Consider the following 9188-nt stretch of genomic DNA (forward strand, 5'->3'; position numbering starts at 1 on the left):
CATGTTCCTTTGCCATATTGAGGGAATGAAATGGTGCATAATTAAACCTGTTAACTATGATAAGGTTAAAGAGATCACCCAGGGCCGAGATGAAAATCCAGCCCTATTTCAGGCTCGGTTGGTAGATACCCTCAAAAAGTATACTAATGTAGACCCAAACACTTTTGAGGGACATACTGTATTTGCAACCCACTTTATTAGCCAATCAGCCCCTGATATACGTAGAAAGCTTCAAAAGCTTGCCATGGGGCCCCAAACCCCTCTTAACCATCTTATTGGCACGGCCTGCAGTGTCTTTAATTATAGAGACCTGGCTGAGGAGGAAAGTTAGGACCAGCGTGACGTAAGACGGGAGCGACGGCAAGCCAAGCTTCTGACAGCTGTCATGATAAAACCTAACCCACCTCCTGGCCACCCCAAAAGTACTCCCAGAAGACCCCCACCAGAAAGAGGAGTCTGTTTTGGCTGTGGGAGCCCTGAACACTGGAGCAAGGAATGCCCAGGAAGCCGGTCTCAGCCTCCACCCAAGATGCCATGCCCACTCTGTAAAAAGATGGGCCACTGGAAGAGGGAATGCCCTCAGCTCCGAAGGGAGGGAGGAAATTCCCCCACACCAGTCAAGGCAGTGGTTGATTGATGGGACCCGGGACCTCCCAATGCTCCTGAGAAGACAGTCATCATCACTCAAGAGGAACAACTGGTGACCATTGACGTGGCAGGTAAGCTTGTCCAATTTCTAGTGGAAACAGGAGCCACTAAATCTGTCCTGACTTCTCACGCTGGGCCACTTTCCCCTGAAACCTGCTCTATTGTTGGGGTAGAAGGAAGGGCAAAGCTAAAACATTTCACCACCCCTCTAACTTGCGCCTGGGGAAATACCCTTATAACTCATAAATTTCTTGTCATGCCTAAATGCCCCAGCCCATTATTCGGAAAAGATTTTTCTCTCGGCCTTGGAGGTAACTCTTATGCTCCCTGAAAACCAAAAACAGGGCTTATTTTTGTCTGGAATATATATTATAAAAGATACAAACAGTCCAGCCAAAAATATTCCCCCAGAAATAAAAAAAAAAAAAACTTGTAGATCCACAGGTCTGGGATCAGAGAATCCCAGGAAAGGCAAAGTTTGTCACTCCTGTAAAAATAACTTCAAAGGAAACTAGTAACTTCACTTCCAGTGCCAATATCATATAAAACCAGAGCCTCGACGAGGCCTCCAACCCCTAATCCCAAAATTCATTAAATATGGGCTTTTGGTGGCATGCCAATCCCCTGTAATACTCCAATCCTACCTGTCCTCAAACCAAATGGGGAATACAGAATGGTCCAAGAACTTCGAATCATAAATGAAGCTGTAATTCCTCTCCATCCTATTGTTCCCTACCCATACACAATCCTCACTCAGATCCCTGAGGACACCGCCTGGTTTACAGTCCTAGATCTTAAAGATGCCTTCTTTTGCATACCCATTCACCCTGATTCCCAATACCTTTTTGCTTTTGAGTGGACTGATCCAAACACTAATGAAACGCTACAATATACCTGGACTGTCCTTCCTCAGGGATTCCAGGATAGCCCACACCTGTTTGGCAATGCCTTAGCAAAGGAACTAAGGGAACTCAAATTAGAGACGGGGCATTATTACAATACATAGATGACCTCCTTATCTGCAGCCCCTCAAAGGAAGCTTCAGACCAAAACACTATACAGGTCCTTCTCAGCACTCCTACTGCAGTAAAGTTACAGGGGACCACTAATTCGGTACATCTTTCTAGAATTAAACCTACCCCTCCCCATGAGTCTTCACAGGACACAGATTCCAGGCTAAGTACCATTATCTCCCCTTGTGCCTGCTGTTACCCTCATCCGCCCACACTGACAAATATGCTTTGGTGGATTTGCATACTTATTGTCCTCTTTCTCCTGCTAGCTCTCACAATCTTATGAGTGCCGCTTTAACACCACACCCACACTTGAAAAAAAATGCTCTGTCAGTACTGGGTTTAGTAAAACCCGCTCCAATTCTAAAAGACACCCCACAGTTTCTTTTTTTCTCTGCCTTTTTTTCTTTTTCTCTTCCCCCCTCACCCCCCAAGTGCTAGGAACCCTAACTCTACCCTTACTTGTTCTTGTCTCATTTATCCAATCTCTTTGGTCTCAAGAGTTAACATGGAAAGATAACACAATAGTCAATAACTCTCGGATTATCGCTAAGGGAGAAAATCTCTGCTGGATTTGCCATACACAACCCATCACCCCAGGAGACATAAGCACTATTCTCAAGGACTACCCAGTCAACAACCACACTGTATTCTCTGCTTTTAATCAGTCTACTTTTGATTACTCTAGACAAGATTTCTCTTTAATCGTTACATGGGAGAGGCCCCCTCCTCTGTGTTACCACATCACACCTCCCTACTCAAAGGCTATAAATATCACCAAAACCTCCCTTATCTGTAATCAAGTTCTAGGATGTACCCCTTGTTACAATGATACTCACAGAGGAAACATAGACCCCTTTTCAGCCCGTGAGGCTCTCTCTAACAAAACATAAGCCTACCCCTAAATATCTTTAAGCCTATAAATTGGAGTGATATAGTGGGCCAGCCTCTTTACACATCATCCTGCACTCCTAACCACACACATTTATGCTATTACAATTCACAAACTAATGCCAACAAAATTTCTTGCTCTAGTTATATCAGCTATCCCCTTACTATGAGACTCCCTGTCTATGAACCCCCTCCTGGATACTCCAAACCAAAAACAAAATTCAAAATACAGATGGACCCCTCCATAACTGTCTCCCACCTCCCGAAACTTTTCTCCAGCTATATAACCAAACCAATCTCACAGTTTGACCAGCACCACCTGGATTATTATGGCTATGTGGAACCTCAGATAACTACCTCACAGTGACCAAAGCCATTGCTCTCTCACATCTAGACAATACACTTCACTATGGGGACTGCAGCTTGGGAACCCTGGCTCCAGCCCAAATAACTGTCCTCAATGTGACCCATGTGAGACAAAAAAGGGCCTTTGGTCTGGTACTAGCGGAAATTATAGGGACGGTAGGTGATGCTGCCCCTTGGGGAGGATTTGCCTACCATGAAACAACCTTGAGGGACCTAACCTCCTTCCTGGATAATGCACTAAAGAAAACCGGAGACACTCTAACACTCTTACAAAAGTCCCTTGATTCTCTGGCAGGGGTAGTCTTTGACAATCGCTGAGCCCTAGACTATCTCTTAGCAAGCAAAGGAGGGGTTTCTGCAGTCATAAATAAAACATGCTGCACATACATTAATGTCTCAGGGGAAGTAGAAGTAAATGTTAAAGAAATTTATGAACAGGCTTCCTGGCTCCACAGGTACAACCAAGGAAAACAGGAATGGACTGAGACACTTAAGGGATCGTTTCCAGGGTATACCTGGCTTCTTCAATTTCTAGGCCCCACAGCCACCATATTTCTCATCTTTCTCTTTGGTCCTTGTATTTTTAACCACCAAGTAAAATTTCTATCCTCTAGAATACAACAACTTCATCTTCAAATGATGATGCAACAAGGATTCCAACCCATTCCACCTGAAGATAAAGACCATCAACATCCACTGGACAAGGCCTCTGCCTCCTTCTACTCCCCACTCTCCATCCCTGCCACTACTAACAATCACGAAACCCATATCTCTGACAGATAGCAAGGAGATCTGGGCCCACAGGTAGGGATTACGTCCATATTCAGCTTGAAGCAGTTACAGAAGACTGACCATCAGCCCTTTTCCCCTTAAAAGATTTTAAGGGTCCAGACTCCTTGAGGGGAAAATGTTAGAGCAGGCAGATAGCTAGATATGAGCAGAGAAAGGGGGACACAGACCAAATGGCAGGAATTAGGCAGAAAGGAGGGGCACAGGACAAATGCCAGAAACCACATGTCATGTGAGCAGCAGGGATCCTTGGGCAGAGAAAGAAAAGCTGGAATCTTTGGGTTGATAAGGGACCACAACTTTTGGCTTGGAGGCCAACAAAGAAAGGTCAGAAAAGGCAGGAATTTCTAGTGCCCGAATGTAACCTTTTACTCATTATGCCCTCATTTCAATAAAATTAGCCTTGCAGATCAGAAGTACCCATCATGCACCGACGCCATGAGGCTTCCGATCCAGACTGAATAAGGACAAAAATCCCTCCTCCCTTTGGGAAGGTGGAGTTGGGATGATAATCAGGAAATACGACACCCTATGTAACTAACTTGCCAAAGAAATTCAGGGCAGCTGCTCACCTGAGCCTGCCCGCTCTCCCCTGAGAGTGTACTATCCATCCTTTAATAAATCCTCATTTTACCTTTTTAACCTCTAAGTCTTGTCTCTGAATTTTTTCTGGGACGGGACAAGAACCTGGATCACCAGTTGCGCCTATTGGCGACAAAATGATCTCCCCAGATATTTGGTAACTTGAAATTTTATAGTGGTGCTAAGTTAAGTTAAATGATGGAAGTTTATTAAATAGCCAGTTCATTTTCAGATAAAATAAGACATTGAAACATTTATTGCTGAATATTGACTTCCTCTTGCAAAGAAACAATAGATATTTAGAAATAAATATTAATAAATATGTGGTGCCACCCTGAAATATTCTCTACTACTAAGGGAAATATCTCAGTATTCTAGGAAAGTAAGATGAATGCTTTCATTAAAAGAAGATATAAGAAATGGAATTATGTTTTGTTAATAAAAAAAAAGTGACATTGTCCTAAAGCTAGTTGCTTCTGAATGGAAAAGAAAATATGGAATAAAATAATATGGATAGGGAAATTTGTGGAAGGCTTGCAAAAGAGGAACCCTGAGGAAAAGGTTTTACACATGGTCTGGATTGGCTAAGTTTAAAATGAATTTAGTCCAGAAAATTAATCCTTAAAGTAAGATGGTACAAGGCTAGATTTAGTTCGCTTTCTCTCTGTTGAGAGAACAAAGTTATCTTAAAATGTTAATCTGCTTTTAGTAACAGATTTTAAAGTTTCTTTTATCCCTTAAGTGATCTGTTCTGTATTTATCTTTGAAATATTTTGTTAATGAATAAGTAATGTTTCAAAGTGACCAATATGTTTATCTGACCAAGTGTTTCGAAACTTTATAAAAAGCTTCCCAAATATCAAATTTTAATCAGAGTTCTTTTGACCTCCAGCTAAATCTGGGATGCTTCAGAGGGCCCTTGAAGCATCCCAAAGAGAGATTTTAAACTAGTAAGTTTCATGTGGTATGTTAAATAACATGGAAAGTATTGACCAATGAATAATAAATCTTCCTAGTTTATATTGTATGAGAAAATATTAATATAGATATTCTAAAAATTATATGGAATCCCTAAAAATATGGTATGTCTGAAATGTTACTAATCATAATTCTGGTTATTGTGACCAGGTCTGTTTATCAATTACAGTGTAAATAGGTGTTTAACCATGCTATTAAGTCTTCTGTCATTTATAGACAGTTATGGTATTATTCTGATGCTTTTGCAAAATTGCTTTCTCTTCAAGGAGATTTACTGGTTTCTAATAAATTTCAAACTATAATAGTGAACTAAACTGGGTAAGAAATTTTAAAATTCTGATGGAAACTCTGATTTCATAAAGCTGTTAACAACATCAAAAAGATTAGTTACATGGGGCTGAGTAAACTGATGAATATGATTATAATTTTTGGTTTTGCCTAAAATATTACTGGCTTTTTAATCTGTGTTTTCCAGATATAAATAAGCTCTTCTCCTTAATTAATTATGACACAGCAATTTGATAAATTGTACCTATGTAAGCAGACTTGGAACAGTTATCTTTTTCCTCTATCTGATCACTCCAGAGACTTGAAACTTTTAAATTCCCAGTGGCTCTATCAGATAAATTAGGAAGATTACCTCCTAACAGGTATAGGAATCTCAAGGCATTTTGAGGACCTTAAAGAGAAAATACTTCACTTAAATCTATAAGGCAAAATCTGTGACAAGCCCTTGACATGACCTTCCTGGCCGTAGGAGACCTTATTAAAATTCCAGCCAGAGAATCCTTATTAAAAGTTCTGGCACAGCCAATTTAAAAGAGCCTATATGATTAAATAATCAGAATTAATTTGTGGAAAAACTTTTCTTGATTTGGCTATATATGATAAAATTGAGGGTAACTTTAGAGAGAAAACGATTAGGTTTTATTGAATATTAAATTCTAGTTTTGTTAATTGAGGTCTATATTTACTAATACTCACTTCCCAGATCATTCCTTGCTGTTATGTTACATTGCTGCAAAGTTTAATTGAATTATTAAAAGAACACTCTAGGTTTGTTTCTGAGGGTCAGTAATTTATCCTTGGATGAAGATCCGATATCTCATGACCTGCAAACAGGAGATTATACACACTGGAACAGACATGATTTAAAGAACTATCTTCAGCCTGAATGGAAGGACCCTTTATCAGGTACTCTTAACTAACACAGTAAAAGCTAAAGGAAATTGACTTTTGGATTAATTTCCAGTCCAAAAGAGCCCTTGCACTGGAATGGCCTATAGAGTAGTGCTAACCTTAAATCAATGCTCAAATGGAGAAGCTAGCAGACCAGAAAGAGAAGATGACATCTGAGGTAGACAGCTGACCCCAGACACCGGACCAGGCCTATATACCAATTATTTTGATAATTGCTCTTACCTTTGATTATGAACTAATCCAATTGCTAGGTCTATGGTCAATTACCTCTATCTAGTGCTTCTGTGTTATCTTGGTGGGTTTCCCTACTCCAAGGCTCTAACTAGATAGTCCTTAGAAAATTTAATCTAGGAAAAATAAAAGAAGAAATTATAGTTCTATGTAGGCCACTATTGACATTACAAAGTGGGAGCCCTCTCCTGGCTACTTAATAATACCTGATCTGAGCCTGGCCATACATATGAATTGTCTTATAATATCACTCAAGCTCAATCAAGGCAACAAACAAAATTTCAGTCAAAGAATATAACTTCCCTCAATTATGGAAAAGACTTGTATAGTTAATATCAGGGTATGGACATGTAAGCTTAAAGGTTCTCTTATGTTTGGAAAAAATTTTAAAAATTGAACTATACTATGGATAAGCAACCTAATAACACTAGGAAATTTGTCTAGGAGTCTTATGAACAATGCCTGTATAACATCTTTCCTAAAGATATGTATTGGTACAGAACAGACTAAGTCAGTTGACCTGGAGATACACTGAGCTGCACCTAATGAAAGTTCTTGTTTTAAATTCTTACTTATGGCCTTACTAATGTTGCTAACTATATTATTTGCATTTTGCCTGTTTTACAAAATTGTTGTTTCTTGCATTACCAAATGTGTCAAAAGTGTGACTGAGCCTCTGATAAAATGATAAAGTAGCTTGGAACAGTAGAACAGATATATGCTTCTGCATGAGACCTATGATTGTAATGGTGCAACTCTAGATATGGGAAAAAACAACAAGAGAGAATATTCTCCTGGACCATAACAGACTAGTAAGACAGGTGGTCCGGATAATTTTTGCTACTGTTAATAAGGCCTAGTCCTGTAATAGCACATTGAGTGGCCTATCAATATAATTCTTGCATGGCATAGGAATAAGCAGTCCAAGCTCCGTGGATGAAATGGTTGTGCCAAGCCATGGTCAAATGTATGATCATGCAGGCACTCGCCATCAGCCTCTACAAGGATTGGGTCACGTTGGCACTTGCCTTCGTACTCTGCTTGGATTAAATCATGAGCCACTGCAGCTGCTGACCTCCAACACACCCTGAAAGGTGTTCGGGGTGGAGGTCAGGAATGGGGCGCTCTGTGCTCTGGGAAAGCTGGCTGAACAGACCTTCAAATAGCTAGATTTTTTTCAGGAAAAGATCTTATGAGCCCAAATTCCTGCATCTCCTCATATCCAGAAAAGCACTAAAACCATTAATGGTGACATCTGCTTTGTCCACTAAGAAGAGAAATGCATTTGAAAATCAAAATGAAATAACTATAGTTCAGACATTCAATGTAAAACTAGGTAAACATTGTAGATGTGATTTCAGACAAATTTCTGTATTGCTGAGAACTTGAGTTTTCTGAGCAATGTCAAAATTGGGATGCCACCGCCATTCTCAAAGCAGTGTCTGCTGGCAACTTGTAGCTACAACCTAATGGGCTTAACTTCTCCTCTTGTAATTATTGAGTTCCTAGATCCATACTGCCTGTCATGCTTTCACACGAGATGAGTCCAGGAGCATCACAACTGCCCTAGAGGACATGAAACAACAAATACATAATGTAGGGGATTCAGATGCATATGTGGGAGAAATTACATCTCAAGTTAACACCTGATTTTCTGGCATCTTTCCATGGACCTCAAGGTCTCAAATGCATTCTTTTGGGAATTTTACAGTTTCTGTTTTCACTTCTGTTAACAAAAGTGTATATATATATATATATATATTTAGACTAACAGTTTTCTGATGTCTAATGTGCAGGAAACAAAGAGCTAAGGCTCTTTCTGAACCCCCAGCCATATGGCAAGATCAGGCTGGCTTGTTCCATTTCAAGAACCCCCCAAAAACACCCACATTCAACAGGAAGCAGGCAGATGAACACGACGCCCATCTCCCTATTTCCATAGAAATTGAATGAGAAACTGACAGTGGGGATTTTGAAGTAGAATTAATAAAATGGCCACACTTAGGCTAACAGATTTCTTCTTCTCATACACAACCTTAAAACGGTCAACTGATCTGATTAACTGGTTGCTACTCTTGGTTCCAGGCCTATTGTTAAAACTGTAGCTATAGATTTTACACTTTCTACTTTATTCCGGTAATCAAAAGCTATAATCTCACAGAGAAAAAAATGTGACAATGAGTGTGTATATGTCCATGAATGACTGAAAAATTGTGCTCAACACTGGAATTTGACACAACATTGTAAAATGATTATAAATCAATTAAAAATGTTAAAAAAATAAATAAAAGGAGATTCTAAATACTAAAAAAAAAAACCCTATAATCACGCTTGGTCTCCAGGGAGAAGGTCACAGGACTTAACCTTATAAAATAGCCTGAGTTACCAAAAAGACCACAACTTGGGTGCTTCTAATGAAGAGATGGAAAGAGTGACAAACACTGGCGGAAAATGACCTTTTGTATATTTGCCATCATTATGTTTACATTT

At 39.7% G+C, this 9188-nt stretch overlaps 1 long non-coding RNA gene across 2 annotated transcripts; it reads left to right on the forward strand.

The window, feature by feature from the left end:
* The first annotated feature begins 448 nt into the window (after positions 1-448).
* Positions 449-4349, forward strand: LOC140692162 (uncharacterized). 2 transcript variants are annotated; one of them, XR_012067741.1, is made up of 3 exons: positions 449-719; positions 3533-3722; positions 4109-4349. It is a non-coding gene; the product is annotated as an uncharacterized lncRNA (long non-coding RNA). The 2 variants fall into 2 exon arrangements; XR_012067742.1 differs by having other exon boundaries at positions 4117-4349.
* The last annotated feature ends 4839 nt before the right edge of the window (positions 4350-9188 follow it).

Source organism: Vicugna pacos, unplaced genomic scaffold, assembly GCF_048564905.1.
Source record: "Vicugna pacos unplaced genomic scaffold, VicPac4 SAC-SAT, whole genome shotgun sequence".
NCBI lineage: Eukaryota > Metazoa > Chordata > Mammalia > Artiodactyla > Camelidae > Vicugna > Vicugna pacos.